The sequence below is a fragment of the Passer domesticus genome, chromosome 2, assembly GCF_036417665.1.
Source record: "Passer domesticus isolate bPasDom1 chromosome 2, bPasDom1.hap1, whole genome shotgun sequence".
NCBI classification, from domain to species: domain Eukaryota; kingdom Metazoa; phylum Chordata; class Aves; order Passeriformes; family Passeridae; genus Passer; species Passer domesticus.
The window spans coordinates 52,908,879-52,935,944 of record NC_087475.1 but is presented as its reverse complement, the minus strand read 5'-3'; the positions used below and the strand labels follow the sequence as shown (position 1 = coordinate 52,935,944).

Genomic DNA, 27,066 nt, shown 5'->3' with positions numbered 1-27,066 from the left:
TAAGTCAAAGGTATCTAGCCATCTGCTTTCATGATTAAGAAAAACAAGGATAAAATGTCTTCTGCTGTATCTACAAGAACACAATAGATTCCAGTTTCTGATAGTACAGGAAAAATGAATTAGATGACACTATTACTTTTCTCCAAATCTAAGCTTGTCTTTTTGGTATTGTTTTACAATATAAATCTTTCTCACACTTTTACATATGAGTCAAGCTAGAAATGCCTTTGTCACTGTGTCTTACTTTCTTTGGTAGGTGAGATTTTAGTGAAACAACTTTCTCTGTCATCAAGATATCACTTTCTGTGTCAGGAAATGGTACACTTTTTTTTTATTGCTTTTCTGTTCTATAAACCTTCTGCTCTTGTAAAAATTACATACAAAAATATAATTATTTTTTGGTATAACTTTTTGGACTGCTTTGAGAAGATTCATTATTTAGCCTGAGTGCATAGATACAGTTAAGTAACTGATTGCCAACAAATCTATGTAAAGGCTTTTCTTGAACCTATTGAAGTTAATGGGAGTTTTGTCAGTCACTTTGATGACACCAGAATTTCATTGGAAAGTTGTTTTCTGTATCTCTGTGAGAATGTTTCTTTCTGTCATGAAAGAGATTTAATAAATAATAGCCCGTAACTGTTGCTTAATGAAGAGCTATCATTTTGAAGTAAAACTTTTTGTACTAAAATACATTTCTGCAACTAAGGAACTCTATCTGCTTTATTCAGAGATTAGATTATTTGAAATACATTGATAAAATCTTATTTATTTCCAAGAACATTAATGACTAAGGCTTAATTCAAGGAAAGGGCTCTACAATAACAGTCTGCTGATTCTTAACCAGTCCTGTCTAGTTATATATATCTAAGATATACATAATTTTCAGCAGTGGGCTAATTATTATGCAGCTTGGTAAAAGTTTATGGTTATTTCAGTTAGTATTAAAGGATATTTAGATACTCAGAAATCATACAGGCAGACAATTAAACCTCATCATCATTCCCATATGAATGATTGCTAAATCCATCATTGATCACATGAAAAGTGTGAAAGAGGAAGCCGTAAGGATTTGAGATATTTCCACTTTTGGAATGAAGAAAACCAGAAAGATCATTGAAAGTACACAAGATGAACACTTTCTAATGTAAAGCAGTTGCCATTATTCTCTTAACTAGGGCAATGTGATGTGCTCTGTCTTCATTGCTGATAGGGAAACCACTTTCAAAACACTGAGGTAACAAACACAAGAAAAAAAGAAATTAGTCAATTAATATTATTTTTTGAGTCAGCTGGTTGCTGACCATATTTTTATGTCACCTTTTAAACTGTGCAGCAGAGAAATTGGGAAAGGCTGAATGTATCAGGTGGTACTGCAGATGCCTGAAGAGGCATGTATTCAAATATGCTACATGTAGCTCATCACAGGGCTAAACCATTTACAAGTAACTCCTAAAGATCCTATCTTTACTTTACTTGATAGGCATATCTGCCTGAGAATGGGGATTTTTCTGAACATAGCCAGTAATTAAAAATTGTAAAATTTTGTTTTGCCTAAAATATCAGTGGCAATTAAAAAAAAAATGTAAAGGAGATAGATTGTAACTTTGTTTTATTCCTTCAGCAAAAGAAATACACTGAAATGACACTTCACTGAAGTAAAATTTATGCACATTTTCTACTGGCACCAATCTTGTAGTAGAGGCTTGTTTTAACAGCTTGGCATCTCCAGGGAAAATGCAGGTATAAGAGTCACCTGAATGACACAAACACAGCAGATGTTCAGTGAATATCTAGTCTCTTTACTCTGTTCTACTCTATGTGTTAATTTTAGAATAAATTTTTTAAAATCAAAGCAGCTCGATTTGTTGTTTGTGCATCATACCATTACATCTGCTCTCTCAGATGCTAAGATATGAAATTCTCTGCTGATTTCTATATACTAATCTGTTTCTAGGATTCATTACACATTCCCTGCTTTGACATTTTAGTTTCAGGGAACTACAGCATAGAGTTTGATTCATATCACTGAAACAGTATTTTTATGCATTGGTGAATTCTTGACCCTTAAAATTCAGTGGAATATTCCAGTGTGTGCTTTTTAACAAAAAAAGTGTCTGTTTAAAATACATTCACTTAACACACATGTAGGGAATTTGCACAGCACATTATTATTTTCCTTCTGTCCCACTATCGTACAGCAGTCCAGGACAAGAAAAATAATCAAAATCTCCAAGTTATTTTTCCTTGCAATTATATCCCATTTACTCTCATACTTTTCTAGGTGATGCAGTAGTTCATACTAGCATTTAAAGAAACCAAAGATCAAAAAACAAACAAAAAATCCCACAAAAAAACAAAAAGCCACATCCAACCCAAGCCACAAGATTCATTTATTTTACTTTGTGCTGGGTAGCAGAACCCAGCTTCATATTGCAGCTTTAGTGAACATGGCATATTGTTTTTCTATTTCTGTGTATGCAATGTTCACAAGTCTTTTTCCATCTACTCTTAACAACAAAATACACTCTGTTTAACCTGCATTATTGATTTTCAATTCAGAGGTACTTTCATGATGATAATGTGCTTGCCAAAAATTTCAAAAATTATTTTCATTTAGGAGAAGAAGATTTAGACTAGTGGTATATTATCTATATGTATCATTGAAACTTCTGCAATATTAGCTTGTAATTTAATTACATATTACATATTCTAAAGTAAGATATTTGATTGGAATAGGAATGTCAGTGCATTCATGTATTTTGTGCTGATTTTATAGTTCAGATTTGTACTTCTTATCAGCATCATCTGGTTCCCTGAATCAAATGTCCTCAGCACATCCGTGGTTCAATGTCCATGAGTACTTGTATGGGCTCATTAGCTGTTCCAACATATAGTATGCACTTTAATAAGAACTTGTGCTTTAGTTTCCTCTCAAAAATAATCTGGTTCTAGTGTCTGGATACGAAAAGCTTAAAAAAAACAGCACAGGAAAATTAAGTAAATGGAGATGATCTCTAAATTCAATTTTAAAAAAATCACACTCTGAATCGAAATGCTAAAGTAGACATAACCATTAATAAATGATTCATATACAGGTTTATGAATACAAAATATTCATGCAGTCTTACTTCACTATTGCAACCAAATACAGAGATAGTAACAGATCAGATTAAAAGACTAACAAATCAGGCTGGTTTCAAGCCTTAAACCCACACTGCTACATTCTTTAACAATGTACTTTAACAAATAATGTGTTCATTCACAAAATTCACTATTATTACAGCACATAAAAACCATTAATCTTCAAAAATATTTTTCATTGTCTGCAACTATAGACAGCACACAATATTGATAGTTAAGGGGTTGTTTCTTTCTGCCTAAAAGTTATAAAAGGTTTCTTCCTAAAAGATATGGTTATTACATGGAGTACCTTCCCCAGTGTTGTATATTTTTGTATTTCTTTTCTGAATTATCTATCTCTTTTGTTGTTTTTTGTTTTTGCTTTTTTTAAAATTTGTATCTTACCACCTGTATGGTTTGTGCAAATGTGTTTCCTGTAAAAAAAAGTCATGTTTTGAAAAGGTTTAAGATCAGATATCTTAAACATTTATAAACATGTTATTGGAAAATAAAAACAAAAACAAACATGCTCAAAATTAACTAGCTATGATTAAAGGTAGTTGATGACTCCAATGAATTTAAGTAGTGAAGACAGAAGTTTCTAAATAAGTACTTATTTTTTAATTTGATATATCGATTACCTGAATTCAAGTGGATTTTCTGTTTTGAAATTATTGGTAGTGAAAAAAAGAAGATTTAAAGTAAACACAAACTCATCCAGCTACAGGTGTTAATATTCTGATATTTTCTGGATTGAAGTAATGTCTTAGAAATTTGACTTCAGATAATTAAATCTAAGTTTTGTAAATTCAAACATTTTTTCTTGTTTTGAATTTTACAAGTAGAGAAACAAAAGGCAAGTACTATTTTCTTATTCTTAAGAAAGAGTTCTCTAATCACCTTTGAACTGTTATCTGAATCTCTGTAAAACAGTCTCATGCCTTTTTCCAAGTGTAGGTATTTGGGACTAGTTTCCAGATGATCAGGAGCTCTCAGAAGTTTCTGTTCAAACTCAGTGTAAGAATCTCTCATCCTTTATTTAACAGCAGGAAGACATTATTATTCTGCAACCTTTGTTGCCTGTGGTGATGCCCTGACCCACATTGAGAAGAGGCAGTATGCTCTAAAATAAAAAAGAAACAAAAGTACAAACCCCTTTAATTACTGAAAGTATTAAATTGATCTGGAAGATAAATAAAATCTATAGACACCTTTAGGATTATCTGTAACTTCACCAATTTTCTCTATTGTGCTATTTTTCAAATTGTGAAAAATAATTATAGGTATTTTCTATGAAGAATTGGAAGCTCCCAGGTGTCCAGGAGAGGCTGGAAGAACAGAAGAAAAGCCCTGCTGGGCCAAAGTAATGCTCCCTTTTGCCCAAACTGGAGTGTCTGACAATGGGAGTAACATGCACTGTTCAGTTTGATCACTTTCAGAAGTAGATTTATCTCATGGTCCCAGTACAACTTCTGGTTTGGACTTTCTTTTTATGATCTCTTCAGGAATTTGTACTCCAATGGATTGCCATATCAATTTTTTTCTTTTTTTTTCTTTTTTTTTTTTTAATTTAGGATACTGCCTGCTTTTGTAGTGTCCTGCTACTACTAGTCCATTCCCACTGTGTCAAGGAGTCTGTTACATTTTTTTCAAATCAAATTCTGATACTTTAACAGAATGCTTCCAATTTTGTTTGAGAACAGCTAATCATGGTTCTTAATGATTTTTTAAACATTTCTCATAATTCTCTTCATTTTTTTCCTCTCTGTATTGAAGAGTACTGTCCTTTACAGCACTTCCTCACAAAGCAACATCTTCTTGCTGTTACTTTATATTCTTTCTTTATCTATCCTAAGTCCTTCTTAGAACATGGAGACTAGAACTACAAGAGGTGATGAAACTTTTTTACCTCTATAAAACTTTGGCATGCCCATTCCTTGAGTAATACATTGCCTTCATGAGAAAAGCCTGAAAATGCAGTGATTCTTCATGGGCCTATGGTTTCAGGTCTGTAACTGTATAATAAAAGATATTTTAAATCTAATTTCATTCTAACTGTGTTATTTTAGTACAGATATTTCCTCCTAATAATATAATTTGGTTTTTTAAATGTCAGTGTCAGGATACTTAATTTTCATTTTGCCAGCAGCCTGTTGCAGGAGAAAAAAAGAATAAAACCACAGCAATAATGTCAACATATAAGACTGGTCTGAATAAAGAGTTATGGTGCAAGGATCTCTAATTTGGTATACAATCTGCAGAATAAAATAAGTTTCTAATAATCAATAACTGAATACTTTATAGTTTTCTATCATTAAGTAGAGTGGAAAGATCATCCAGGTTCTTAGTCTAATGTTATAACTCACATTTTCAAGGCAAATGTTTTGTTTTAGACTTGATTAATGAAGATACAATTCTTCACTTCTCACATATTTTCTGCTTTTTTAGAAGACAACTGGAATAATTTTAAGATGACAAGGATCAGAGACATCTGTTGTCTCTTTATGAAACGTAAGTCATATTGCAGTCACAAGTTGATAAACAAGTGTTACTGACCACAGTCTTTATTGATTGGAAGAAGTATATTTTCTATTAAATATATATAAAATATAACATATGTTTATTATAGATAAAAAATATGACAATTTTTTTTAGAGAGAGAGAGAAAAAGAATTTCTGCTGTTTGCATAAAAACTACTGTTTCTTCATCAGAAGATATGTGTGCTTATGTTAGTGAAGGCTGACATAAGTGGCTATCACATTTAATGAGTCATTAACTTACAGATGTGTGGTAACTGGTTTCTAGAGACCAAGTAGTTTCCCAAAAATCTTGTATATGAATTATTCTTTGAAACTGAACACATATTATATAATCCTGTTTCTTTTCATATATAAAAAATAGAGGAGATTTAAAGGAACATTTATTGAGTCACCATATTTATTTCAAGTGAAACAAAAAACAAAGGAAACAGTTCACTTATTCTCAGTTAATTTGTCATTATGTGACACTCCCCAGTGTATTTCTCTGATATTTTTGAATAACCTGAGATATACTGCCTTCAAGTAGCATAAATAAAATTGTCCAGCCAATCTGATTTTTATATAAAATCAGAAAAATAAATAAATTTTAAAAATCAGTTTTGACAATTATATTAATTTCATTTTATATTTATATAAAAAGCTGAATTTCAGATTACTTTCTGCATAAAATGATATAGCAATTTTTTTCAAAGCTGCAGCCAGCATAGACTTGTCTGTGGTTTCAAGAAGGCATTCTAAATGAGGTTGTTTCAGGTCAGAAAATATGTCATTTTTTCAACAATACGCGAAATTATTTAATGTAAGTGTACAGAGAAACAGGAAAGGTGACTTAGTTTATTTCAAACTATAATAGCTAAAGTGATATTTAAGAAGAATGCTTTTTGAAAACCATACTTTATACATAATGTTGCTTTCAATAGAAGAGTAAGAAAAATAAACATGGATTAAAATTCCAGAATACTTATCTATGTTATGTAATATTATCTAAATGCATATTAAAAAGATGACTTATTAAAGGAGCAAAATCTATATTAAGAGAGCATTAAAATCGTGAAGCATGAATTGCCATGGATTGATTTTTATAAATTCTGAAATACAAGGAAAAAGTCTGATATTATATATATTTGTAATTACTCAATCACTACAAATGACTGTGGATAGTTTTAAGGGATATATAGTCTTCTAGTCACTTTGAGAATTTACAATATTTACATTATTGGGCAGTAGTCAGGCATAAGATCATCAAGGATGTGGTCATCATCCAAAGACTGTCAGTGTTCAATAAGCATTTGAACAACTATTAGTTATTTGGTATAATTTCTAGGTTGCCCTTTGTTGATTCAGCAATTGGGTTCAATGATCCTTGTGGATTCCTTCTAACTCAAGATAATCTATAATACATTGTTTACACCTTTCATATAATTGCACACTTAAAGTCAGATGTGCCTTTGAAGAGCTGAATAAAATATAAGGTATTTAACTTGACCATAATATTGTGTATTTTCCATTTAGACAGACAGGTTTTTGCTTAACAAAAAAGAGAATTTGTTCATCTCTACTGGTGAAAACTACTGGACCTCCAAAATTAGTTTTTAGAAGCATGAAAAAAAGAAAATCATAGTTGTTGACTAGAATATGAAAAGTAGGACAAGAGCATAAAATCTAAATCAGATCATAAAAAAACCCCAAAAACCAGCAGCTGTGGTTTGAAACTTTGACTTTCAGGTTTCAGTATGGATGACAGCCATCTTACAGTGCAGTGTTATAAAAAGAATAGAAGTTATTACAAGGAGAAGAAATATCTCATTTACTCTGGACACGGTGACATTGACCTTTTACAGGGAGCTGCAGTCAGTTTGACAAACTCTGCAAGGTGATGATCTCACTAGCTGAAAGAAAGAGGGTACACAACATACTCTCAAGGAAACCATTTTTCAAAGTGAGTCTGTACAGAATGAAAGGAACCTTAGATCTTCTAAAAAAAACCAGGAAAAGAATGCCAGGATAGAATTCACCTCATTTAACTTTTTCCCTGTCTTTGACTCCTGAGCTGACATCACTTAAGTAATCAGGCTAATATTGGAGGCCTGAGGTATGTTGTTAAGCAGTTTTCAGGGACAGAGTTTCCACTGGTTAAAGCACAATTAGGAAGGTATTTTGTAAAAATACCACCCACGTGTGAAAGGCAGGAACAGCAGCACTACATTTATACAAGAATGTTTGCACATTGACTCACTGCGCCTATCAACAAGCAATATCCTGAAGCAGTCTGCCAACAAGTAAAGATCACTCTGGGAGATGGTCCCCACCTCATAAAGTTTATCCATTCCAACCACTCCAGCATGACCTACACCCTTGGGGGCACCAGACTGTGGAAGACCAGGGATGCCTCTGAGCTTACTCAGACAGAGCCACCACACTCAGCTCCTGGCTCCTCCCCGACTCTGATGTCTGAAACACCTATGAGCAAAAAAAGAGGAAGCAGAAATAGACACTTTTCTGCAACTTTTTAGTACTTTGTATTATCTTATGTACAGACAATATTATATTTCAGAACTCATTGACACTGATAAAATTATTGAGCAGTAGTTAATACATTTAATTCATCCTGATCTAAGCCAGGATATTCCCTCACAACAGGCATTTAAAAAAATGTTGTTTATATAAATATTCATGATCAAACAGTCACAAATACATGTGTGCACACATCTAGATATATGTGAATTCCATATATTATGATTTTGTCATAAATTATTTTTTAAAGTAATTTTTTTTTCAGCATTCATTCTGAATCCGGGAAATGATGAAATACTGAAAATTTTGGTTTCCATACCTTTGAACATGCATATGCTTATCTTAGAGCAAATCCTCAATTGTTTTCAAGATTTGGTTTAATCTAGGTATCTACTTGGCTCTCGTGGATTTTACCATTTTTAATTTAAAAAGAAAGTTGGGGGTTTTTGGGGTTTGTTTTGTTTTGTTTTTGTAGCAATCACTTTGCCATCCCTATTTTGCAAACTAGTAGACAACGAGACAAAAAAGAAGTACTACATCAGCACTTACAGCCAACTTCTGCTTTGATATTTCAGCTCTACATTGTGCACTAACATAATAACTGAAGACAAATTCCTACAAATAATTCAGTCACATGATAATTTAAAACTGAGTTAGCTGTAAACTAAGTTATATAACTTCTAGTTGTTTAACTTAGATTTTTATTAAAATAATTTAACAAATAATAGCATTTCAGGAAAAGAATTGGGATTTGTGTTTAATATTATTAAAATACATATGTTTAGAAGTTTTGCTTATTTCTAAAATTGTATGCATTATCCTAAAAACAATGATGGTCTTGCTTCAAGAGCAGTGAAACTTTATGAAATCTGATGTTCTATGCCCTAGCATCTCTCGTGACTGCAGTAAACCTGTCTTACTGAACGCGGATATTGCAATATTTCCTCCATGGTGATTTAAGTTTCCTAAGTTTTTTCTTTGACTTCATTTTATGGCCCACAAATACTATCTGGACAAGTAACATTATAGTTCTTTTGTTATTAGGAATCAATCACATTCTTTGTGGTCAGCTGAAATGCATGAGGACCAACAGTTCAGCTTGAACTTTGAAATAAATATACATTTAAAAAAATAACCTCACAGATTGCAGTGAAGTAGAGCTTTTATAGCTACAAAATAAAAGAATTTCTCAGAGATCACAATTCCATACAAGGTACCACACTATGTTCTTTACAGTATGCAGACAAGTTTTCAAGTTATGCTGGTTTTATAAAATAAGGTTTTCTGAGCAATCAATTCTTTCATAGTTACATTGCATGTGATCAATTTAAACATTTTTCCTTAAAATTACAGTTTATTTTCCTTAAAATTGAAGTTTACAGTGCCATTTTAGTGCTTATGTTTTTGGGATTTAAAGTTTGCATAGCTCTGTCAAAGTGCTATTACTGCACAGAGAAACTGTTGTGTAGGATATTTTATACTAAAAATATACTGGTTTGGGAATTCTCTTGTGCCATTGCATAATCTATAAAGTTTCTAAATAAAAATAAGAAAAACTGATGCAAATGTGTTCTTCAAGTATTTCGAATTATCAAATTTCAGAAAAAAAGAGGTGAGTTTCTGGGACTTAATATAACTGTGAGAAAAAAAAATTAAGATGATTATTTTTGCATTGACATTTTGCTATCTTCATACACACATACGTGCATGTAATATATAACAAATAATTTGCAAAACTAAGATATTTTTAGCTGGTGACTTCTATTACAAATCAGTACTTTTGACATCTTTGTTAGCAGTATTATGCAGCAAGACTCTCTCTTTTAGCAGTTCTCTTTCACCTCTTTGAAGTAAACAAAGTTCAAGACAGGAGCTCAATACAGTCTTGTGTTCATATCCTGAATTCACTGAAGTCACTACCAGAATTCACTTTTGAATTCTCATTTTCAGCTCCATCACATAAACAATCCCCCCCCCCAAAAAAAATAAAAACTCCAAAAAAAAACAACCAACCAACCAAAAACAAACAAACCAAAACAAAACCCCAAAACCCCAAACAATAGCCAAAATCCCAAATTTAATCTATGCAGCTGTTTAATGGAGCAATGTAATCCTTCTACTTTCTAATCCTCAGTGCATACAACCCACAGAACAGGAAAAGTACTGTTGGGGAAAATATCTTTATAATCTCTACCAGCCTTGTTTGCCTTTTGTCACCAGCTGAAGGTAGTATGGTAATTCCTGGCAGTGTGCAATATTAATAAGACTGTCTTTTCTGCTGTTTTGCTATATTTTTTAAGTGGTTTACTTTGGGGGTTTTTGTTTTGGTTTTTTAGCACTATTTCCTCACCTTTTTTCCTTCACAGTAATCTATATTTCTGTCATTTTCTGATATGGGAGATGTCTTTCTTTCACTTATTAAACAGTCTGTATATTCATTCATGTTTCCATGTTTATGTTCCTCCTATTCTCTCCCCATCCCAATGGGAGCAGAGAAGATGAGTGAGTGGCTTAGTCACTGGCCTGTTAGCTCACCACAAGGTCTTAGAAAAAAATTCTGCCCTGGGACAAGTTGCTAAAGCTCAGAAAGTCTTAGGAATAATAATTGTAAACACTCGTAGTAAAGCCTTTCGTTAGACGATATGATGTCCCTAGAAAAATAATCTTCAGGCCCCAAAGCTGACATCTTGAGTTAATTGATTCCTAATAGCATGTTTGATTAAAATAATATTTGGGTTTAAAAAGAGCCAAACTGGTCTATTTTTTTGTGAGAATTTTGAAAGGACATTTTGAAATTACGTTGGTTTCACAGTTCAGAACTTGTCCACTAGGTAGCTCTATAGCTATTTCAATTCATAAATGCCCTTTAGGCCTTTTAAGTTATTGGACATTACTCATAATTTTAAGGCTTTGTTTGCTCTCATTTAAATTTATTCTATTCAAATTATTCAGGAAGTTTAACATTTCTTGGCATGCCAACAGCATTTTCATGATGACTGCTAGCAAAAGTAGTTTGATTAATGACATATGTCCACAAAGACTGCAGCTTTAAGTAAACCTACTATTTCATTATCTTAAATGACATTTCAGGCTGTTAATACAATAAATATTGGAGGTGAGGCTTATCAGAACAAATCAGTTCTAAACTAGTTCTGAAAGTCCAGTTCTAATTCTGTGATGGTAAAATGACAGCTTAAAAAAATTAAGTCAGTGCTGAATACTTCCCATAATCTGTCTAAAATTCTCAAATGGTGTTTATGTACTCTGCTTTGCTGCAGAGGTATAGAGCTAAAGAGGCTATCAAGTCAGCCTAGCCTGTACTTTCTCTGTCTCAATTATATATGATAGACTTTCTTTGTTGCACAGCAAAAAGGCAGACAGGTAACTGATTGAACCTGGTGCAATCAAAACTAACCAAGTTATCCTCAGTGGTTTAAACAGTTGAAACTCACCAACTCAACTCGTTTTAATTAAGGAAGACCAGAAAATACTTGCAGGAGCAGGGATGTAGAAGTTTCCAGGAGGGGCAAAGTAACAGACACTCTGCCCCTTGACCAATATTATCAGAAAGGCAGGCTCACATCAACCCATTGACATGTAGGGCACACTACTGCCATGTAAGGTCTGATTTTCTCCAGTTGTAATCTTTGGTGGACCCAAGGCATAGCACAACTCTTAACCACATCCAAAAAGCATTTGTGCCACTGGCTTTTACTGTTGGCTTATCTACATATTAATTGTCTGCCCGTTCCAGTAGAGCCATGATGTCACCGACCATCCTGTACCTGCTGTGTGTGGTCAGGTGAATCACTGTATGACCCACAGAGTGGGTGAGAGGCTGGAGATGGCCCAGCCATGGGCACTCACAGCCCAGAAAGCCAAACTTGTCCTGGGCTGCATCCAAAGCAGCGTGGGCAGCAGGGACAGGGAGGGGATTCTGCCCCTCTGCTCTGCTCTGCCCTGACCCCACCTGCAGGGCTGCATCCAGCTCTGGGGTCCCAGCACAGAAAGGACATGGACCTGTGAGAATGAGTCCAGAGGAGGGCCACAAAACTGATCAGAGGGCTGGAGCATCTTCTCTATGATGAAAAGCTGAGAGAATTAGCATTGTTCATCCTGAAAAAAAAGAAGGTTTTGGGTTAACCTAATTGCAGCCTTACAGTACCTGAAGGGAACTTTCAGAAATGATGTGGCAAGACTATTTACAATAACATGCAGTGACAGGAAAAAGGGTGAATGAGTGGGTTCAAATTGATGGCAAGTAGATTTAGATTAGATATTAGGAAAAAGTCTTTACTGTGATGGTGGTAAGATATTGGAACAGGTTTCCCAAGCAAGTTGTGGATGCCCCATCCCTGGAAAAGTATTCAAAGCTAGGCTGAATGGGCCTCTGACCAACCTGGTCTAAATAAAAATGTCTGTGTCCATGGCAGGGAGGTTGGAACAAGATGAACTTTCAAAGTCCCCTTCCAACCCAAGCCATTCTATGATTCTGTGATTTTGGTACTGCATGGGAATGTTCTTGCTCATCTTTCTTACTGTCTCAGTAAAACTTGATTTATAATGTGTTGTTAGACTCCATTACTCTTTGAACCACACCAATAAAGACTGAGAAGAGACACTCCCTCTCTAAGGACAGTGACAAGAACAGAACAGGAGATGTGACCACACAACCACACATACTTCAAACTGTCTAGGTCCCTTGCCATCTCTAATCTGTGAACTACTAAATGTTACATGAAACAAGCAAGACAAGTTATTTTCTACTTGGAAAACATCTTCAAAGTGGACAGGGAATACTACTATGGCAGGACAATTATTGAAATATACCTTCAGATAGTTTCTCCTGCCAAGTATTGGAGTTGAGCAATATTTACTGGTCATTTTTATGTACTTTCTGTTACAGTAACAATGAATTTTACATTGAAGACACACAGTCAAAAATATAGTTATGGTAGAGAACATGCCTAGACTTCCAGGCACCATATTACACTTCCTGGCTCAGCTGTGCCATCAAATAGCTGCATTATGTCTACTGAAAATAAAATATTTTCTTTTGAATCTTTAGCAATTCCCTCATGGGATGAACACTTCATCCCACTGGGAAGGAGTGTTCCACCTTTACCTTTCTACTTCTCCATTCCCTTAGGAGTTTGTGTATAGAGAATGCAGTGTCTCTGAGCAGTGGTAAATAGTTTATGAGCCATATTGAACTCAGGAAAATGATTTGAGTTCCTCTACAACTGTTTTTGCTGACTTTTTTTTAAATATTTCATCTGTGCTGCTGAATTAGTAAATTTAGAAAAGCCATTAGAGATTTAATAAGGCAGTACCAAATAACACCTGGATCTTTACCATCAGTATAAACTGCATAGGATAGATGTAGAGCATTAATAGATTTATTATTTAATGCTGAGTTTATATGTCCTTTTCAACTGAAGTCTCATATTATTTTGTTTGTCTTGGCAAGCTAGTTGCAGTAGAATGAGACCTATATTTCTTGAAATAGGGTGCTTTTAGCACTTCAGCATTCAGTGGTACATAGAGGCAAATATATTTTATATTTTCTCTTCAGAAAACCATTTAAGTCTTGGGGAAAAATGTCAGAGTTTGAGACTCTTGGATGGCAAATAAAATTCTGAACTCCAAGAATATGATTTTCAAGCTCTTCTACTTGAAATGTCACTGCTGGCCCTCTGTATCAAATGCAGACTGATAGAAACAGTTACTGAAATAAAACTTGGAAAATGACATGTAATGCTCCAAACAATTACACTAATTAACTGTCTAGAGCCACTGCTGTCTTATTAGAAAGAGAATATCACAGAAATAGTGATTCAAGTTTTAATAACATTCTTGACAATTTCTGCTTTTGCTTATAATTAAATAATGGAATTATGTGCTAGGAGGAAGTAAACTATGGCACATGCTGATACTGATATATATATAGAAAAAGTTGAAATAATGTTCAGGCTGAGTAAATAGCCTATTGATTCAAGTTGCTATTTCATCAGGACAAGGTACCTAAGAAGACTATTTGTACCTTGGTTTATACTTACTTTTCTTTTCTTTTCTTTTCTTTTCTTTTCTTTTCTTTTCTTTTCTTTTCTTTTCTTTTCTTTTCTTTTCTTTTCTTTTCTTTTCTTTTCTTTTCTTTTCTTTTCTTTTCTTTTCTTTTCTTTTCTTTTCTTTTCTCTCCTCTCCTCTCCTCTCCTCTCCTCTCCTCTCCTCTCCTCTCCTCTCCTCTCCTCTCCTCTCCTCTCCTCTCCTCTCCTCTCCTCTCCTCTCCTCTCCTCTCCTCTCCTCTCCTCTCCTCTCCTCTCCTCTCCTCTCCTCTCCTCTCCTCTCCTCTCCTCTCCTCTCCTCTTTCTTTTACATATTTTGAGGAATTTGAGTATCAAAAGATAAACCTAAACTTCTGGATATATCTGAAAACGGATACTTTGCCTTAATAAGAAATAGCAACATATATGTGACACAGAATTAAATGTATCCATCTAGTTATGTCCAGTGTTTCCTTTAACATCATCACATAGAGATTTTTAACATAAATATCCTTAATTTTTTTTTTTTTCAGAAATGTGGTTTTCAAGCCAACACAGACATAAACTAAATGAATGAAAGGCATCTGAGAAGCATTATGTTATGATCTATTGCACTGTAGTATATATAATGAAAATATGCAAAGGCTGGCAAACCTGATGTGTCTCTTACACTCTCTGAATCCAAAATAATGAGAAAGTTTATAGAAGCCTGTATGTTCAAATATCAGCCTCTCTTAGGCAATCATTCTACCTATAACTTAACATAGCTGATATAATACTTTGTCATCCACAAATAGTTTTGAAATATGAGGAAGTGAATTATTTCCACTTTAGACTCATATGTGCTCAGTTATATAAATATCTAAGCTTTAACAGTTGAATTGATTTCTTAATTTGTGAAAGTGTAAATGAAAAGATACAGAGCATGTGCGTGTGGTATTTTTTTCATAACTCACTAATCTAATGCTGTGACCATGGATACAGTAATTTGTCATCTTTCTTGTTTCATAAGATATTGCCTGTTAATTTCTGATTTTCTGAATACAGAAAAAAAAAGCTACCAAACAAAAAACCTCCAACCCAAACCATCAAAACAACTCAAAGGAGAGGAATCATCTGAAGTGATGCAGTGAGTGATACTCAAACTATCAGCTGTTCACTGACTTTTTATCGATAAAAAGTAATACTTATATCTGTAAAATGCTTTTAGATTACATATACTTATTTTGTTATATTTATATTAGTCAACAAAGTTAAATTTTGTAGAAGAGGTAATATATTTTTATTGCTGACAAACCTGATACTGTTAAAATTTACCTTATCTAGTAGTCATTTTGTACTATCTAAATGTATTATTGTCAATTGCATACAATTTTCTACACATGCATTTTTCTATCTTTCTATTGTAGATAAAACAGTCTGATTAAAATTTATAAATTTCATGTAAATATGTATGATTAAATTAACACTGATATATTCAAATCAGAAATTACTAGCCTCATCAAAACTGAGATATATGGATATTTGGATATAGATATATGGATATTTGGATATAGATATATGGATATTTGGATATATGTCCCAAAACCATTTGGGACTGTCATTTTATGGAACCAACCTAGCAAGCACAGACTCTTGGCCTGAGACAAGTTGAACACAATTAAATTACAACACCAGGCAGCTCCTGCCCCTGATGATTTATTTGTTTGCAATACTGTTATTCTAGAAAATTAAGGCTTGTGCACAGACTAAGCCATTAAGCTGCAAATACCTTCTGCAATTTCTTTCAGTTTTAATTCTGCATGTATTAAAGTCCACATGGGAGTGTGAATGCATATTGTATTTTCAGTGTCAATTTCTAATGCAAATGTGCCTCATATTTTCAAATATTCTTTTCAAGTCTTTAGTTGTATAAAGCAATGTTAATATTGACCAGATTTTGGCAATAGCATCGTCTGTAAGGTACTGAGAATTATACAATTAAACTCTGCTGATAATTTCTCCTGCAAATTTAAAATGTGTGCAGACATCCTGTTATCCTGTTATGACCAATACTTTTTGCTATTTACACTGCAAATTCTCAACTATTGTGCTAGAAGACACAATTGTCTACTCAGAGGATCTGTGGAGCACAAATCTCTGAAACTTTTATCTCCCAGGGCAGATGTAGCAGTCTTGTCAAAAATACATTGGAAGAAAATTACTAGTTTGAGGCATGAATAATAGCAATCAGCAATTAATGAGCATTTATGAGTGATATAGAAGTAGAATTTGATTTCTGTAAAACAACTCAGTACTTCACATAATCCAGGCAATAACAAAAGCTGGATATAAACTATCAATACGTAAGTATTGAGTAATTTGGTCAGTCTTGGAGAGTTTTACTCAGTCTAGAATTTATCTGTTTCTCTTATGAATTATGATATAAATTTTCCTTAAGTCTGGCTTTGATGTATGACATTGATGTATAATTTGGAATACATATACTTACCTTAACAGGATAATTTGAAATTCCTTTAAAAAATTATTCTGCCTTTTGAGAGAGTTATTTTAGGGTTTTTATTATACAATATGATTTTCCTAGAGTAAAAAGTCTGGCTACACTAATTTGGCATAAAGGTAATGCAAAACATGGCATTTATTAGCCATGAGATTATTGCCTTTATCACTTAGATATAGGTAAAGAGCTTATATGAAAATAGCATTTTGAAAGTTCTTTGATATATTTACAAAGCTTCTACCCAGTTACAAGACTAAATCTTATTACAAAATTATTTTCTATTCTTTGCAATAGCTGATATGTTTGAGAAGTGTGTGAAATGAGTTATTAATTAATTGTGATTTATTGTCAGTTATTAACTCATATGGACAACTTTGTTGAACAAAGTATGATATGTGTGATATTAAATTATTACTTGGTGTGCTCTACAAAAGCTTAATAAGAGGTAACTTTAGGAGGTAATACTTTTAATTTAATTCAGATATTTCTGCTTTTAACCTTGGACTAGGGGCAATTAAAAACAAGAAGTTGAATAGCTTTTTTCCAATTGTCTCCAAGTAGTAGTTAAAGTAATTATGATATTTTTCAGTGACACTGTCCATGTTGCTCAAAGATAGATATCCTATTTTTGGGCCTATAAGCCCACAAACTGTCCTTTTTAATGTTGTAATCTGAACCTTTTGCTATACATGAACACTTAGTTCTCAAAGTTTGATTTTTTTTTAATATTTCCACATGTATTTCCATTAGGAATGAGACAAATGGATAAATAAAGCACAATGGGAAGTATTTAGGGGTCAGGCTTTCTCCTTTGCCCTGATTCTGTACTTGCCTAAGAACAAGGCTGACCTTGGGAGTTTAAATACTTTAGAAACTAAGCTGACTTTGGGCTTGTCATCTGGTTTAACGATAGTCAGAATGTTTTTTGTAAAACTTTCTTCTATCATATTTATCACAACATTTTTGTCCATCCAATATCCAGAGCAGAAACCCATTTCCCCTCCAAAGTAGAAGCAGACCTATGCAAGATACACTGAATTTTTGCCTTCCTTAAATCAAACCTAACTACACTGAAAAAGAGTATCAGGTAAGTGTGTAATATCAACTGTGTATTTCCCTTTTGTTTGTTTTTATATGGGAAATATGTGTCATTTTAACTGGAAATTATAATAGAGCAAGGTTATCTGCTATTTTGTATAACTCATTCTCCTCTTTTCTACACATCGCCTTTTGCTTTTCCTTGACAAACAAAACAAACTAAATAAAAATGCCCAGCTTTATTTATGTATTTTAAGAAATTCTAAACAGTTTAATATCAGATCTTTATATATCTGTAAACTAGAAACAGACATTAGCAAACCCACCTTAAAATGTAAAATACAATTTTGTTTTCTGGTTTTGTTTTCTCCTAGGAGAACATTTAGTGCTTGATAAATACTACAGAATGTCACAAATTTTAGGGAAAAATAGCACTAACTGAGCTGGTAAAACAAACCAAAAAAAACAAATATACCTACCCGTAGTTATGTTTCTATTCTTTCATTAGTGTCATATAAAAAAATGTAGTTCAAAATCTGCACTGTACTTACACTTATATAAGCAATACTGGCTAATATGTATTCAAAGAAGGTTTCTCTGCCTCCAAAGTGTCACTTTTATGTCATCTTGCCTCCTTAGCAGTTGATCCAAAAAGCAAAGTTCATTTCAATTATTTCAGCATCCTTCAGCACCCTGTCAGTAAACAAGCAGTTTGAAGCATTCAGTGCTACGAGCAAGATCCAGACTTGAGGATGAAGACTGAATGAATGGTCAGCAGTGGCTGGGGAAGACAAAAACCTGTATCCTTCATTCAAAGTGACATGGCTTACGGCTTCTGTGTACAAATTACTTGTTCCTTGCATTAGGCTGAAACTCTGCCTTACAACACATTTTCATCACAAAATAATCAGAAATAAATAATAATGAGAAAGTGTTCTCTTACCTCTGTCCCCATTAATTTTGAGATAAAATCTCACCTTCATGCTACTAGATTTTTTTATGTGTTTTGTAATTTCTAACTGGTAGGGCATCATAAAAATTTATGTTCAGATACCATAAACCTTTGTTCTAAGAGGAGGGTTTCCTTCTGTTCAAACTGAAAACAGACTATGCCCATCCAAAATTGTTCAAATTAGTCTTGAATTGTTCATACAGATCTACAACCTAGTTGAGTGACCACTGAACTATGTTTGGCTTTGACTACACTCTCCGGCTCTGATACTGACCCTGATTTGACATTCCCAACCCTGGGTCCTCCTTGGTGTGGTCACTTTTGCATCTGCCTTTTTATTACACAATTCTTCTGACTCAACTTTCCTTGTTGGGCAGCCAACCCTTCTTGCTCCCTAATACTTTCAAACTAATCTTTTGACTAGGAAAAACTTTTCCATTGAAGCACATGGTTAAGACTTTGCTTTTTTGCTGTGGTCCGTTCTCTCAGCATTCTGAATTTTACTATCTTATGCCCACTGCAGCCAATGTTGCTACTAACCTATTATCCCAGAAATTCTGTTCCAGACTAGAACTGCGCAAAGACCTAAATGAAAGTACCTGAAACAACATGCTTTGCCTCCCTCCTTCAGCTGAAAAAACATGTTTATAAAATACTTAAAAATGCTTAAAGGAGGATTGTATTCTTTTACTCTGACATTTTTTCTTGTGCTAAAGAATACTAATTCACAAGTAGTGCTTCAGGGGTAAAGAAAGGTGAATGAGATTCCAAGTTGCTTCAGTGAATAAATACCATGGATAAATGTGAGCAATGATTTATTTTCATGGATTAGGCAGCATGACAGCATACAAAATGTGATGTACTTGTGCTATTGCTTTCTACAGGCAAAAGGTATTTGTAAAATATTTACTATTTCAACTAGTGGCTAAGTAGAGTACATAAGCATTTACAAAGTGTGATGCTCAGCTGCTTTAAAAATGTAAAGCAATATTAAAATAATCTTATCTATATTACTTTCCATTGCTTTTTTAAGATACCCAAGGATCTTATTTGCTTCGTTAACCAGTGGCTGACCTAAGTGTGCATGAACAGTTAAAAAAGCCTATAAGGATTCTGGCTGGCTTTAAATGATAAAGCATGCTACTAAAATATTCTAATGACTTTATACATCTGAATGCTATTTGGGAACTACGTCTATGCTTTAAACCTTGAATTACAGATATTGCTGGGAATGAAAATTCAAGGCACAGCCAACCATTAAAATTCCATGAGTATGAAGGCTTGGAATATCTTCTGAAGGATGATAATTCCTGACAAGAAATAGTTGAAAACTTAGTGTCCTCAAGAGAAAGCAAGCCATTAAACTAACATCCCCCACTATCTCTGTGACAAATTATGTCAGTATTCAGCTTTCTCTATGTCATATCTCTCCTCTCATCATCTAGAACTTTTACTTCCTGCAATACTTGATGGGAGGATTATGTTCAGTTAAATTTCTGTGGTTTTACAGGTAATTCTCTACTGTAGCCTAACTCTTCTTCCCTCTGTGTTTTCCTGAACTGGTAACAGAATTCAGTTTTAAATAGGACCAGTATTCCTTTTTTTAATTAGTAAAGCACAGATGTAAAATTACTGTCAAATTTTTTTGAGATTAGAAGCAACACCTGTATCAGGGATTGATAATGGAGAGCTGATTTACACTTTTGGTAACTAGCACATATTCACAGTATTAACTTACAGAAACCCTTGGGATGCAAGTGAAGGAGAGCATGGGATACATAATGCACATGTGACCAAAGTCACTAAACCCCACCTATAACATGTGATTGCTCAGTCACATTGGGACGGGCCAAAATTTACAGAATAACAAGAGCGCTTCAGGGCAGAAAAGACTGAAAGACAAAAACATCGCTGCCTGTTTGGGATCAGTCAATGGACTGTATTGCTTCTCCTCTCATGAAGGAATCCCTTTAGATTAGTTTTGCACCTCCAACTACATAGGAGCACACCCAGGAATATCCATTTAAACATACACAGTGGTATTAGAATCTCTCATGGTATACTTTCTGTCACAACACATATTAACAGTGTTTTAGGAATCCTGAACCTGATTTCCTGCAGTTTCAAGTATTCCTGAGTCTGGATTGTGCAAAGTCCTTATTGAATGTGACCAGACCTATAGGGCTGGGGGTAAATTGCATTACTTGTGCACCTGTTCTCGTGTAAGGCCTTTTGAACTTCACCAGACTCTTAGTGTTAAATTGGTTATAATCAGAAACTAAGCTCAGCCACACCCAGCCCCTCTGATCTCTCTGGATCAGCTGGGCTGCAAGAGCATTATTTTCTTCTAAATTCCCATGTTCTTAACACAGTAATGAAGAGAGTCAAGCAGCAAAACAGGCTCCTGGGAGAGGATATACAGTTTCTATCCCTTGAGATTTTCAAAATCCAACTAAATGAAGCCCAGAGCTCTCTGAGTGACCTCAGAGTTAAGTCTGTTAGGACCAGGAGGTTGGATTAGAGACTTCCTGAGGTCTTCACAGCTGGATTGTTCTGTGGTTTTTGTTGTGTGATATGTCCTTATTTTAATGTCTGAAATCAAGTAGAATACAAACTGAAATTGGTGAATGATGATTTTGTCTGATGGGTATACACAAAGTTTTTACAGGTAGCCAAAGAGAATATAATATTTTAATCCTATTGTTTGCTTTCTTGACAAAAGTAGTTAATTGTTTAATACTTTTTAGTAGACTTGATCAGAATTATTTGTAAAAATTGATGCAGAGTTCTTGATGATGGAGAAGATTTAAGTGTTTTATGAAAATGTATTGTTTTCAATGCTTGAGCTTATCTCTGTATGATTTGAACTCAACAGAGCAAAATGCAGATTAGATTAAAGATTGTGATCCTAAGAATGCAAATTTAGTCAAGCACAGACTGTCGTGTATGAAAAGAGTTAATGGCAAGAAAAAAAGAAATCAGTAAAAAATTGTTTTCTCCCAGACGAAGAGGTTGTTATTTAATTTCTGACAGATTGTAGATTTTTATAAAGGAATAAAAAGTGATACCTAAAAAAATCAATAGTTTGCTCTTCCTTTCTTGCGGTTTCTTGGGTGTGCTAGTAATTTTTTTTAAAATTTTATTTCAAGAAAAACTCAAATTCACTTTTCTGGTTTTTTTTGCCATTCCACAGAATTGAGGCATCATCACTACTATCATCATCTGCAAAATATCAATAGGCATAAACATAAATAAACATAAACAGTGAAATAAATTCTAGTATTGCTAACTGGAGCAAAGAAAATGTCAACTTTTTGCTACCTATAGGATTTTGGTGAGCAAATTTATACCACAAGATAAAAGATCATCATGTTTCTCTAATTTGCAGCACTGGAAATGCACAGAATATGGATTTCACTATGTATGATGGGTAAAAAGACCATCTCAAATTAGCAGATATTTCCCACTCTATTTAGCAGATTCTTTTAAAAAAAGAAATAAACAAAAAAATCTTACTGTGTTTTAAATACTGTAAGACATCTAAGTGTAAGTGTAGCAACAAAAAGCAAATCCATTTGGAACAATGTATTAATTTGTATTTATCATTGGCAAGACTGGTATTATCCACTTCCCACTTCAAGTCTAGTTTAAAGCTCTGTCAAAGACCCTCTTTTCCATTTGAGAAAGGTGAATCCAACCAAATGTCAGCAGGCCTGGTACCATCCCATTACTGAAAAACCCCAAAACCACCCCGTGGTGGTGGTGACACCAGCCATGGAGTCATTAATAGACTGAGTTAATCTGTTTCTTCACATATCATTGCATGCAACTGGAAAGATAGAGGGGAAATTACTTGTTCTCTGGATTCCCTTGCCAGCCATCCCAAGGCACTAAAGTGTCTTTTGATTGCCCTGGACTACACATTGTAACTTCATCACCACCCACATGGAAGAGCAATAATGGGGAATAGTGTGAAGGCCAAACCTTACTAGGAAGTTTCGTAGTGCTATCCTAAACCTGGGCCAAGGGAGGCATTAACCTTAGAAATTTTTTTCTATAGTAGTCAATTTGCATGTGGTAATTTATCAGCAGGATTGATCCAAGTGAGAAGGTAGGTAAATATGTCTGTATGGATATCTAGAGTCATACTCTTGCCCAAAGTACTGCAGAAATGTCATCATAACTTTGTGCCCTTTGGATTTATATCACATTATTATTATTAATTTAACCTACCCATTAATATATGCATTTCATCTGTTCTATCACTTTCACCTTTGATAACTATCTAAAGCTAACAAAAATAGCAGCTTAGTTACTCTGTGCTCAGTAAAAAATTTGCCTGAGTTATCCTGATTTTCCACAATTTGTATTCATAGATGACTTTCAAAATTCTCTCATGCTTTTTAATGATATCTGTTCATTTATTTTCTATGTATACATAGAGTATGTTTAAGATTTGGTCTTTTGTCTCTGTTTAGGGACGAGTGACAAATACAAATTTGGAAAATGAACAGGGTAGCACTGACTTCAATCTAATCCAGGATGGTGAATGACCAGACACCACTGTCTATTCAGTAGAAAGATAGTTTAGTAGCTACCTTATAATGGAAGGAGAAAATGGATTCGCTTATCTATATGTAGCATAAACCCCCAATAATTTATAGGTTAAAATGCATGTTAAATTGAGAATTCAGGTTCAGAATTTTGAGATGTTTGGGACTAATGTAGAAATGTCCAAACACTCAAAAAATAAGCATAGAGGTTTATACTAAAAATATTTTACTGTTATCTTTGAAACTTTTGTCTGTAAATGAAGTGATTTTAAATGTAATAAATGATGTAAATGAAATAAATTTTACAGAGAAAAATTTTTGTTTGTTTGAATGACTACTATGCCTTGACTATGAAACAAACCACAACAATCAGCTAAAAACTATTTTTGATAAAAATTGCATCCATAGTAAGAAGCAAAAAATTCTACAGTGAATAGAATCTCTAAATATGAAAATAGTTTACTTATGTAAAATAAAAAATTACAGAGACAGACAAGATATGGATATAAATACCTATACTTTGTAGAGTCATATTTGAATAAATTAACTCCCATACTGTATCTGAGAAAATAAAACTGTAAGCATAAAAAAAGTGAATATAAAGAAAAAAGACCTTTATCCTTATCACTGAGTAGAATCACTTTTGGTGTTGCTCAGGAGTAACTCTTACTAATACAGGAATTGGATTTCCAAATGTCTTTTTTTTTTCCCTATCTTTTACTGTTAAATACTAAATCTTGCACATGGACCATCAACAATGCTACCAAAAATATTTATGGGAAAAAAAGTTCCAGTGTCAACTTCCTCTTATTTACATATCACAACATAATTTACATTGCTGTCAATTAGTTTTACTACATAACTTTAGAAAAGTACTTAGCTTGTAGGTGAAAATCCTAAAAAATAGGTGCCTGGTTAGGGATGCAAATAGCTCCTAGCTTCAAAAGTGCCGAGGTCCCACACCTTACATTCCACACCTTTTATCAGGAGAAATAGTGAACTTTAAATTCCCTAACAAGTACTTCTAAGTTAAGAAAATTTTATGTCTAAAAAGATGTAGCTAGCACCTGATTAAATCCTGAAGCAAGAAGGTTTGTAGGGGTTTTTTTGTGCATTAAAAAACTGGAGATTTTATTATGTGTCAGATAATATCTGTTATAAAAATCTAGTCCTCTGAGTTCTGTTAGGCTTTTGACACCTTTAGTACACTGTAATAAATCAGAAAACACATTTGCTGAGAGAATGAAACTTGAAGAATCAAAAGATTCTTATTAGAGTGCCTTTGCACAACTGTAGAATGAGAGACAAGCAAAGAAAACTGAAAAATATAGATTGCTAAATGATGGTGATTGTGATCTTGTAGGCATAACTCAAACCTGGTGAGAAGATTTTTATAACTGGGATGTCAATACAGATTAGTACAATTTATATAAAAGAAGGGTGGAAAAGTATCATTATAAAGGACATAAAAAATATTTACAATCTGAGCAAACTATGGGTTAGTAGTGATTAGTGCCAGGGTAAATATGATGAACTGGGATAGAAAGACTGGAAGGAAGAAGAAATGACAGTGTATGATTGGTATTGATGATAAGGTTGAGAAGAAAAAGAAATCAAGGTCAGTTCAAACTAACTTTTTGTGTGCTTAGAAACCTGGGATATTTTTGATACTTGAATGCATACTTGTTGGGCAACATAGAAACCCATGAAATGTAAAGGAAGCTATAATAATGCATTTGTACGAAATAAAAATAAAACAAATCTTCTATTTACTTCTTTTAGAAGGAAACTAAACTTTCTGTCTATCTGTCATTCCCTTATTTAAAACTTACTAATGTATATAAGAATCAATGATACCATTAAGAATTCAGGTTTTATTAAGGCATGTAACACAGAAAGTCTGTTATGAAATAATATTCAAATCCACTGGAGTGGAATATGGTGCAAATAAAATATAAGAAACAGTACATGCTTTTAGTGAAGAATATGAGGAACAGAGGTCGGTTAATGGGATTTTAAAAGTGGATTCTACTCAGTTAACTTCATTATCACATTTCCAGCTTTGGAAATGCATTCTGAACAGGTTGCTTCAAGATGAAAGGCAAATCCCCCAAAGAATGAAAAAGCCCTAAAAAACTTTGAAGAAAGGAAATCTTGTTAATCTTAAACATTTAACATCTAGTTTGTATTCCTAAAATGCAATTATTTTCATCTTCAAAATGAGGTGCCTTGGATGATGCAGAGAATGAGAAAATTTGCAGTTCCTCTGCTTAAATTTATTTCTTTGCATGAACCAGCTAAAATTAATAAAATTAACAACAAAGAGAACAAACAAAACTTCTTCATCTGCCCTTTTATTTTTCTAGAAATATTTTTTTTTTCAAATGAGCTGTCTTTTTCAAGATATGTGGAAGACAACTGACTTTTAGTAATTTTAAAGTTTTTCCAGCAGGAAAATGATCTATCACTTAAGCCTTAGTAAAAACCCCTGTACTTTGATATATGACTAAATATTTTTCCCCATGATCACGCAGCAACAACAACAAAAAATGAATTTGGAGCTTACTATTTGCTCTGTCCTTATGCAAGCTCATGCCTGCTGTCCTATTCTGAACAATTGTCATTAGATTATACGGTCATAAACATTGCAACTCAGCTGACATAAATTAGACAACACAAACAAAATTGTGCCATAGAACTAGATTCTGATTTAAACTGAAAAGCAATAAGAATTTTTTTAGATATTTCAGTAAACATACAAGTTAATGATATAATAAATAAAAAAGTTTAAATGCAAAGATATTAAACAGTAAAAAATCCACATATGCTGATATTGTCTGGAAAACATTATAGGCAAATAAATAGGATTGCTTTGAAATAGATATTTTTTAATGGTATGTTTCAAAACAAAGCAGAGTATTAATTTCTTTATAACTTTGCTCACATGTACAATTTCACAATTTAAGCAATCTTTGTACCAGAAATAATGAACTATTAAAGAACTGCTATAAATATTATTTCAATATTGAAAATATTGTTCAACTATGTTTATTAAGCAAGAAATTAAAATTAATGTTAGAGGAGTTTAAAGAAAGTCAGCTGTATTTAGCTGTTAATAATGTTTTTGTAAAAAAAATATAAAAAACATCCAGAAACTACTCTGGATTATCATCTTTTGAGAAAAATCACTGAGAGGCTGCCAATAGAAATGACAGTGAAAGATTATAGTAGCATTTAGCACCCAATCTATCTGAAAGCACTTAAACATCTCACCTAATCATTAAATAAAAGGTTAAAAAGCACTTGCAATGGTTGAGTTTGACAAATTAAAATCTTGTTCTACAGGTCCCTCTATTTTTTGAAAATCTGTGAGTCTCTTATACATTTTTTTTCTGAGTTAAAATTCTGTGGAGTTTTTTGATATATTTGTTAGTTGATTACTATGTCCTATTTTATCGTATCTACAACTCAGTCATAAATTAAATACAAATTATAACAAATGAATTTCTAATTTTCTATATGCCAGCTGACAATATGATGTAAGTGTGCTTTTACTTGCATACAATTTGTTTTTTTTTTCTACTTTCAAATAATATGAATATACAAGTCAAGACAGGACAGATTATTAATTTATGAAGCATTTTATTTTGTAATGTAAGTAAGTATGAAAATTATTTATTTTCTCTATAAAGAAAGTTTTAGAAATTTTTTACAAACTTTTTTTTCAAAAGTGACTTTTGAACTCTGAATCCAAAGAGGAAGCTTGGAACAACTTACTGTACGTATTTCAAGTCAGTGTGC

General features: G+C 33.2%; 2 long non-coding RNA genes across 2 annotated transcripts; one reads left to right on the top strand and one right to left on the bottom strand.

Moving 5' to 3' along the window:
* Window positions 1-1,597: 1,597 nt before the first annotated feature.
* LOC135295415 (uncharacterized) lies at window positions 1,598-11,873 on the bottom strand. Its single transcript, XR_010357501.1, has 4 exons — window positions 11,631-11,873; window positions 7,974-8,124; window positions 4,024-4,246; window positions 1,598-1,756 (listed from the first exon to the last, which is right to left on the bottom strand). It is a non-coding gene; the product is annotated as an uncharacterized LOC135295415 (long non-coding RNA).
* A 3,339-nt stretch (window positions 11,874-15,212) lies between these two features.
* On the top strand, window positions 15,213-21,737 carry LOC135295414 (uncharacterized). Its single transcript, XR_010357500.1, has 3 exons — window positions 15,213-15,351; window positions 17,705-17,809; window positions 18,440-21,737. It is a non-coding gene; the product is annotated as an uncharacterized LOC135295414 (long non-coding RNA).
* Window positions 21,738-27,066: the final 5,329 nt, after the last annotated feature.